Raw genomic sequence first — 10,000 nt, 5'->3', positions numbered from 1 at the left:
GCCTGTTGCCTGCCTGCCTGCCTGTTGCCCTGCCTGCCTGTTTGCCTGTGTTTGCCTGCCTGTTTGCCTGTTGCCTGCCTGTTTGCCTGTTTGCCTGCCTGTTTGCCTGTGTTTGCCTGCCTGCCTGTTGCCTGTTGCCTGCCTGCCTGTTTGCCTGTTTGCCTGTTTGCCTGCCTGTTTGCCTGTTTGCCTGTTTGTGTTGCCTGCCTGCCTGTTGCCTTTGCCTGCCTGCTGTTGCCTGCATTTCCTGCCTGTTGCCTGTTTGCCTGCCTGCCTGTTTGCCTGCCTGCCTGTTGCCTGCCTGTTTGCCTGCCTGCCTGTTTGCCTGCCTGCCTGTTGCCTGTTTGTTGTTGTTCCTGCCTGCCTGCCTGTGTTGCCTGCCTGTTTGCCTGCCTGCCTGTTTGCCTGCCTGCCTGTTTGCCTGTTGCCTGTTGCCTGTTTGCCTGCCTGTTGCCTGTTGCCTGCCTGCCTGTTGCCTGCCTGTTGCCTTCCTGCCACCTGTTTGCCTGCCTGCCTGCCTGTTTGCCTGCCTGCCTGCCTGTTTGCCTTCTGCCTGCCTTGGCCAATAGATTCAAACATGACACGAATTGGGTCAACTTTTTGAATTAATGATAGACTTCATTACACCTCGTATCAGAAGCCTGGAGAGCCCCACGGGACTCACGGGACCCACAGGACTCACACCACTCCAGAGCTCTCGCTCTCCTTTTTATCTCCTTGCATACATTATCAGTTCATCCCCCAATGCAAATACCCTTACATTCCAATCTTTACTCCTGCTTGTTCAGCCCAGTAACGCCCACATCTGCTTTCGGACAGATTATATGATGTCAAGACCTTTCCCTTGACCTGAAGATAATAATTTACATCCCCCTTCATGTGGCCTGTTCTCAGACCCTGTAATTAACTCTGTGTCGCTATTGTATGTGTCCATCTCATTTAGCTTTAGAGGTTCCCATCTGTTCTGGTCCCCTGCTCTACATATGGTTATCTAAGGTCAAACAGACTTGTGTTTCCCCAGTGATGTGACCCGATGCCTGCAATCCATCAGTTATTCACCTGGCCGACCCGTCCCCAGGCAATCCATCAGTTAGTCATTGACTGTCCAGCTAGCCTAAGCGTCTATGTCTGCTTTTTTAGTGTCCCCTATGACCTTTAACTTCTTCCTGCCTATACAATACAGAATGCATTTTTACCAGAACAGAACCCATAAGTGTACCTTTTTCTCTTTTTGTTATCAAATCATGTATATAATTCTACCACATAACCTCCCTCTGGTGCTTTAATAAGCACCAAAAAACTTAACGGAACATAATATCAACAGTTGATTAACAAAAATCAAGCTTCCTAATTAACTCAGACCAAAACATCTCTAGTATTTCATAAGAGTAAAAGATCTAGTTAGAAACAAACAATAAAATAAATACAGTACACTTTGTTGAAGAATAAGCACATAAGTACATAGCCTTGCCTAAGACTAAACAATTCAAAATAAAATTGACACTTAACCAAGATATCCCACTATTTCCTACATGTTTTTGAATTTAACCTAGTATCTAAAAGGCAAAACTAACTTTGAATTAAAAAAAAACCCAGATATATTCATTGATATACCTATAAAAACATTCAACAAAACATACTACATAGTACTATGGAAAATACCCTTTTTGTGGATACGTATCAGTTAACTGTCCTATGACTTTGGAATGTCAGCATATACATGGAAACCATCCTTATGAAAACCCTGGCAAGTATAACCACCTCCCACATTGCATAACAGTCCATTCCCATCAGTATAGTGGCCTGGGCTACCCGGCACAGGATTAACTATCACCGGAGTGTCAGCTCTACTTACAAACATCCGTTTAACCGTTGTCTGGATCACAAGTGATTTCACCCAGGGTAAAACACAATACCCAGATCCAATAACCCCTCCTAGCATAAAGGTCATCCTAGCAAACATGGCTCCCCATTTCCCCATTGCTAAGTCCAACCAATCCCAAACATGAGAGTCCACCCCAGCATTTTCCCTAATCTCTTCTCTTAACCCTTTAAGTTTAGCCATAGCGATTGCAAAGGATCCATTAGGCGCAGTGTTATTGGGAATAAAGGTGCAACAATCATCCCTGAACATAACACAAACTCCACCCTTCTCTGCAAAAAGCCAATTGAGAGCCTTTCTATTTTGCCAAGACATTTTACTGGTAGCCTGTACCTGTTCCCTCAACGCCATTAGAGCAGAGTCAGTATAGTTAATGAATCTCTGTTGGTTATAGTATATATAATTAATCCACTCCAAATTCTTATTTGGTGTTATCCACAAAATATAGATTCAAATCCAGATTTAACTTCATCTCTTGCCTTGAACTCCCAAGGCACCCCTCTAGGCTGTCCAATTGCATCAAAGTATACCTCAGCGTCTTTCTCATACGCCCTCTTAACTCTAGAGTTAACACAGTCATCATGGGGTGATTTAATAATGGTTACCTGTTGAATTGCTCTAACTAAGGTACAAAGACCCAATCCATCCATCTGGCAGTACATTCAACAGTTTGTTTTTACCACACATCCCTTTTCTATTCGCTATCAACCCCTGTAGTCTCTTGTACCCAAATAGTATCACATTCTACAGTAGTTACCTACATCAATACCTTCAGTGTTATGGCTGTAAAAACATTCATATATTCCTTTAATCACAGTGTTTCCATCTAACCAAGGTCCATTTGATTCAGTTCAAATGTTCTAGACAGCACAATCCCTGTTTCCCAACCCAATGTTATTCAACATGGTACTTCCTCTAGTACTCCCATGGGCAATCCTACATTCTATATCACACAAAGAAATGTAGTATTTTCTCTGAATATTGAACATTTTACATTTAACACATTTCTTCAAATGATGCAGGTTCAGGTACATTCGTTTTTCACCTCTTCTTCCTGTGTGGTGTCTTTGAACGATTCTGAGTCTAATACATCTATATCTGTCATCTTGGCAATGTTCTTGTCATGAGAGAGATCATTTGAGTTTGAAAAAGAATTCCAAATCTCATTAAAGAATCCTTTTGGCTCTGATGTGTCAGGTGTCTTTGTGATTGCCGTGGTCTGCTTGGTAAGAGCAGTTGGTGTCATCTCAGTGGTAGTTGCTGTGGTCGTTACAGCAGCCTCCACCTTTGTTGTCACCACCCTGGTCGTCACCAGCCGCCCCTGTCCAGGTGCTGGCACAGAACCCAATTCAACATATTCGTAACTGTTTCCTTCACTCAGTCCTCTTCTTGCTATTTCAATTTCAAATTCTTCACCTTCTGCTGGTGTTATCTTGTTAATGATAAACACCCAGCCTTCCACACATTTGGTTAGTGTCAGGTCACATCCTTTGAGGTCCCAAACAGCTTCTCCCTTTGTTATATGACGCTTCCATCCACAGAGTGGCTCCTCCGGTACAGATTTCTTCTTCCATACAGAAACTGTCCTCTGTTCACCTAGTTCTGTTAGAATTTGTGGTGGAACATGAAACTTAAACCTATCAACAGGTCCTGTCTTTTTACCTCGTTCGACAGATTCCTCTCTTCTCTTCCTGCTTTTATCATTTATCTTGATTGTGAGTGCGTGCATCATCTTCATATTGTCCTCAGTTGCTCTTACTCTGTCCTTGTCACTGTTCTTTCGTGGTCCTAATTCCAATGGTTCATTATGGAGATCAGGTAAGAGCTGAAAAGTCAATTGTAGGGAAATCCCCATTTCTTTCATCTTGCAGGATTTCTCCTTCTGCTCTTGGTTGGTGCTCCTCCTCCACTTTCTTCAACCTGTTGTTCCTCCCTCAGGCCGAACCTGGCTTCCATCTGGGAAGGCATCCATTTCAGGGAAGAGATGTTCCCATTCTTTAGGCGATACCTCAGGATCCCACTGTAGAAAGCTTCTGTCAAGGAGGTCTACCCCAACAGGTATATCATCAGGAGTAGCAGACATGTTACCCCCTCCCCCCACTTCTGGGTTTTCTGGCAATACTGGAGGAGACTTTGGTCGTTTGTCTCTTTACTTTTCAGTCTATTTTCCCCTGATGCTTCTTCTGAATGTGTTAGCTGATGCACTCGTATCTGGTCTGCCATTTTCTTGATTCCTCTGCTCCTGCTCCCTCCGGGCTCCTCTCTGGTGAATCAGCATCCTCTGTGTCCTCATCTCTGTATGGTTGTATCCTTCTCTCCGTCGGGACTCGGGTAAAGTGGTTTAGATGATACCACATCTTGCTTCTTTTCACTTGGACGGCTGTGTTTGTGGCTGTTGCCACCTCGTAGGTCCTTCCCTCCTCGGCTGATCCCACTTCCTCCGGAACACTCGAACGTAGACTGGATCTCCTGGTACCACTGAGAGAGGTCCTTCTGGTCCCCTTGGATCATCCGATGTGGAACCTCTCGTCCTGGTTCAGGTTTCTGCCTTCTTTCTGTGGGGCATTCATACTTAAAGACTTATGGCCTCTGTTCTATGATTACACCATACATTCTCTTACTTCCATCACCCATCACACAAACTGACATTCCAGCTGAAGCTGGCGAACCCTTCTCCATCTGGTTTCCTAAACAAAAGACTTAGAAAACAAAAAACACACCATAACAGTATTGACAATGTTATGTGTTATGCATGACTGTATTCATAAATACTGAAATCTAAGACCATGACAATTCCCACTCTCTTCACCCGACTCTATGCTTCCAGGATGTGTTTCTGCTGGACTCTACAAAAATGGAGGCCCTAATTAGCTTCCTCATGCTTTTATCCAGTCTTCCCCTTTCGGCCACAGGTTCTGAGAGGTGTTCCCAAATCATGTCATTTTTTACTTATTTCCCCATTTGCTCTATATCAACTGATAAGCCTTTGCATAACCTTAATCAACATTATTTCTTCTTGAATTAATTCAACACTGAATACAACTACCATCTATCCTTATTCACATGATACATTATCAAATAAAACAAATAACCCCCAAACTCAACCCACTCAGTATGTCTACAGTGGAATCTAGTTTCTCTCTCTCTCTCTCTTTTGTTTTGTTTCACGTCCTCTGTCATGGTGTTTTCAAGCTCACCCATTATTCAGCTGGACCTTACTTCTTGTGAAACTTATGCACCCATCAAAGAGAGACATGACGATCTTTACCACTGCAGGTGCTGTAAGAAGTATATCCCCAGCCCGGTGTATCTTGATGTACACTCAGTCTCCAGAATTCAGCCCATGCCCTTCCATCTGGCCTCTTTTCCTGGGAACATACATACTAACACATGGGTTATTTCTGACAACAGACTTTCTTAAATAACAGCCCTATGTAAACATTCTGTTATGTAAACATTCTGTCTCAAATACCTTGCCTCTTGTCACAAAAATATTCATAATGATATCCAAATTATGGTCCCTACAGCAACTGCTGTAAGAATATCATGCAATCAGTCAAGTGTCTTCCAGTTGAAAGAATATCCAATCCCAACACAACTAAGTCCTAAGCTTCTTCAAAATGTCACTACTTATTACTTTACCATAATCTAGGTATTTGTAATGTTCTATTTATCTTGAAAATTGTCCCTATATTTTCACAAGACCAACTGTCAATTTTCTTGTTATCTATCAATATACATTGTTTCTAGAAATAACAACCCCTTGTTATCATAACCTTCATATGAATCCCCAATGTAGTTACAGTTTTTCTAACTCATAACACATAAATCACTACTCCTAATTTCTTTCCATAGTTTGATACATACTTAAACATTCTCAAATCATTTTTTTAGTCAATTTATATCAGTCTCCTCAGACTCTTATTTTCCTCAAAACAAAAATAAATTGACCAAACAAGAAAAATAGTAAAGTAAATTATAATAACTGCATATTTGCAATAAATTACCACTATTTGTAATATCTTCTTCATCCTTGGGTGTTATCACACAACAGACTATACTTTTATTCAATTACTTATGTCATTCCAATGTATCCCCAATTACAAATGATATTGTAAAATAAAAAGCAAAAACCTTTAATCTAATATTCTGCAAGTTCTGTCAACCAACCTGTCTCAGGATTAGTTTCCAGAGTTTTCCCAACATAACATCACTAAATGTTGTTTATAAATTGTCAATCTACAGGATAACAGTCCTTAGTGTTTTACTTAACTAAAATTTGACCTACTCAACTTAGTTCATCATCCTTGTAATAACATTATACTAAAAACTTTTAGTACCAGTAACATTTTTTATCATGCACCTTTTTGCCTCTGTTTTTCTGTCATGAGTGGCCTGGTAACAAAGGTCATTATCTCACCCTTTTGTATTTCACTCCAATGACACATAACAGATGTAGTTATCATCAGGGAACTAACTGTTATCCCTATATTTCTCCTATTTGTATTTACCCAATGACATAACCCCAGGAACTGTATTTTCCCTATAACCCCACAAATAAAAATAAACTTATTTAAATCTCTCAGATGAGCTACATTCAAGATTATCAACAACCCTTCATCCTTTTCCCTATTTGACATAACTGTTATCCTTGTTAATTTTTCAATTTATATGGAATGAACAAAGCACACTTTGTATTTACCCAATGCCCATAACCCCAGAGACTGATATTTTCTCCTATCATTTAAATAAAAATAAACTTATTTAAATAACAGTCTTCAAGATTCCAACAATCTTTCCCAGTGATATAATGGAAGAGAAATTCACTTTGAATCAGGGCTGGTACTGCTCAATCATTTATAATTAAATCCCACCTGTTCCAACAATCTCTAGTGAAGTTGACATCTTCCACACGTTCAATTTTTAAGCACTTTCCCATCCTTCTGCATACCCAGTCTAAAACTGAATTGAAAAACCATTGAAAATGTAACCCTTTTCTTCTAGAAAAGAAATGTACATGTCGTTAACATTCATCATGCCACCTAAATCAGCAAACTAACATTATCACACATCTGCTAAAAACTTTTCTCTCACTTTTCTCAAGCATGCAATAAAGCTCCAGCCATGCACAGAACATACAATTCCTCCTGCTCGGCCATCTGTATGGTCCTATCCTTAGAAACAGAAAACCACCCATACACTACAATTTGTTTCTCTTTCAACCACCTTCACCACGTTCTGCAATCCTTCATATACGTTTATTCTCCGTATTTTAACAACAACTTCACTCCACGCATTCAATCACCATTGAAACCACCATTTTAATACAAAACGACTCCAAGTGGGGCTATTTGCAAATTACATCGGTACCTTACTAGAAGTTAGGTAAAACGTAATCTAGTACGTTTTTCATCACATATCTTCAAACTCTCTCCTGAACCACTTTTTGATCAATCAGAGACTATACACCGCTTGGAGAAAAACTCCATTCATTTTAACCTTAGAACGATCAGCCGCTGTTCTTTTGAAAAGGGTGCTACCACATTTTCCATAGCTTTGTAAAGCACTCGCACTATTTTAGCCCTGCTCTACAACTTCTTACACTTCCCCATCGTAATGCATTTCTGATGATAGAATGTTAATTAACATTAAAATACTGGTAAGTTAAGCTTAATTAACGTTCGCGTCTTTCAGTCTCTATGGCTTTATCACATTTCGCTATCTCTATATTCAGGGAGAAACAATCCATTTGTTTCCATGCTACTATTTATTTTCCCTAAACACTCCCATCGCATTATACACTTTATTTACTATTTCCCAAGGTAGATCTACCTACTTTCTCAAATATTCTAGTACAGCACCTCAAATATCATTGTGTTTTTATCTTTGCTTATACTATTAATTCAGTTATAATTAAATAATGCACTTTCTTATCTCTCTATTTATCTGCTTGCTATTTTCTCTTTTAGCCTATTTTACTATTTAATTCCTAAGACTGTTTTTAAATGTCAACTTCCTATTTCGTTTACGAGGCTCATGATATTTTTAATATGTGTTCTAAACTTCTCACTTTTATTCTAGACCGCCTAGATTTATTTTAACCAGTATATTTTTAATCTATCTCTTTCTATTCGCATCGTTATATACTATCCATGTCTTGTTTAATACCTCTTTTTAACACCTATTGTAATTTTTACAATGGTCTTTTAACTCATTATCCAGTCAATGTTTTATGCTTATGTATAACTTATCTTGCCCAATATTTATCGATTTCGTTCCCTCTTCCCAGTGAGTTGTTTCTCTCTTAGGCCTGCGCATTCCCCAGTTGGTCACAGACACACAGCCTGTTCTTCCTCTTCTTTTCTAATCTGCTCATTCATCACAAATAATTATATTATAGCATTCATTCAATACTTTTTTAACCTAAAACAAAAATTAGGTAATTAAACGAACTTAATTCACTTCCTCTACATAAACTGGTATTATAGGATTTTTCACACATACCCTTGAACGTGTTTTACAAAACGACCTATAAATTCTTCCTGTTTAAATATTCCTCCTGTTTATAGACCTCTTTTTTACAGTTGGTCGTCGCACAATCAGGCTGGCGTTCTTCCTTATTTTAAAGTATTCGTACCGTTTCAGACCTCTTTAAAGAGCGGTGCCACGAATATTTCCCTATCTACTTATCAATAAAGTAGCCTACCCATACAGACCTTCTGGTAAAATACTTTGAAGCGGTATCGCAGGATTTCCTTTTTCAGATGAACGTCGCACAATCAGGCTAACGTTCTTTCTAAATATTCACCCGTAACAGACCTTCATTTCAAAGCGGTAGCCATGTGTATCTATTTACTAAATACCCATCCGTACAGACCTTTCCTTGACGGTAGCCATGAATATTTTATCTATCTTACTACTTATTTATTTTCTAAACATATAAACAGACGCTGTAGCCCTGTGCCTGATTCCAACCACTCAGCCAGAGAGCGCTAAACACTCACCAGTCAGCTCACACAACAGTCCCCTGCGAATGACTCAACGAGGGGTGCTGGCCAAATCACGCACTCTACACCAGCAAAGTTCACAGCCCCCGCTTATTTATTCACCAAACATGCATGCACATTCATTTATATGATTTCACGCTTACACACACACACATGCAATTCATTGAATTTCAAAAGTTCCTTCGTTTCTATAGTTTAGGAAATTTGAGAGAGAGACCTACCAATGGCTCCCCTGCTGCTACGGATCCTTTGGCCAATCTACAGACATTTCAGCTATTGTAAGAACTTTTGCTTACCTTGTCTAGCTGGGCGGCCACCCTTGTCTTGCCAGATTGCCCCCAAAGACCTGACCAGCCAATAACGTCTTTAGTCCTGATTCTCTGTGGCTCGCCAAATCTGTAGTAGCCAATAGATTCAAACATGACACGACCAATAACTTTTTGAATTCAATGATAGACTTTTTAATACACCCCATATCAGAAGCCTGGAGGCCCCACGGGACTCACGGGACCCACAGGACTCACACCCACTCCAGAGCTCGCTCTCCTTTTATCTCCTTGCATACATTATCAGTTCATCCCCCCAATGCAAATACCCTTACATTCCAATCTTTACGTCCTGCTTGTTCAGCCCAGTAACGCCCACATCTGCTTTCGGCCAGATTATATGATGTCAAGACCTTTCCCTTGACCTGAAGATAATAATTTACATCCCCCCCTTCATGTGGCCTGTTCTCAGACCCTGTAATTAACTCTGTGTCCCTATTGTATGTGTCCTTCATCTCATTTAGCTTTAGGGTTCCCATCTGTTCTGGTCCCCTGCTCTACATATGGTTATCTAAGGTCAAACAGACTTGTGTTTCCCCAGTGATGTGACCGATGCCTGCAATCCATCAGTTATTCACCTGGCCGACCCCGTCCCCAGGCAATCCATCAGTTAGTCATTGACTGTCCAGCTAGCCTAAGCGTCTATGTGTCTGCTTTTTTAGTGTCCCCTATGACCTTTAACTTCTTCCTGCCCTATACAATACAGAATGCATTTTTACCAGAACAGAACCCATAAGTGTACCTTTTCTCTTTTGTTATCAAATCATGTATATAATTCTACCACA

This window comes from Oncorhynchus keta, unplaced genomic scaffold (assembly GCF_023373465.1).
Source record: "Oncorhynchus keta strain PuntledgeMale-10-30-2019 unplaced genomic scaffold, Oket_V2 Un_contig_4851_pilon_pilon, whole genome shotgun sequence".
NCBI classification, from domain to species: domain Eukaryota; kingdom Metazoa; phylum Chordata; class Actinopteri; order Salmoniformes; family Salmonidae; genus Oncorhynchus; species Oncorhynchus keta.
The sequence above is the reverse complement of the archived record's forward strand: the minus strand, read 5'-3'. Positions refer to the sequence as shown.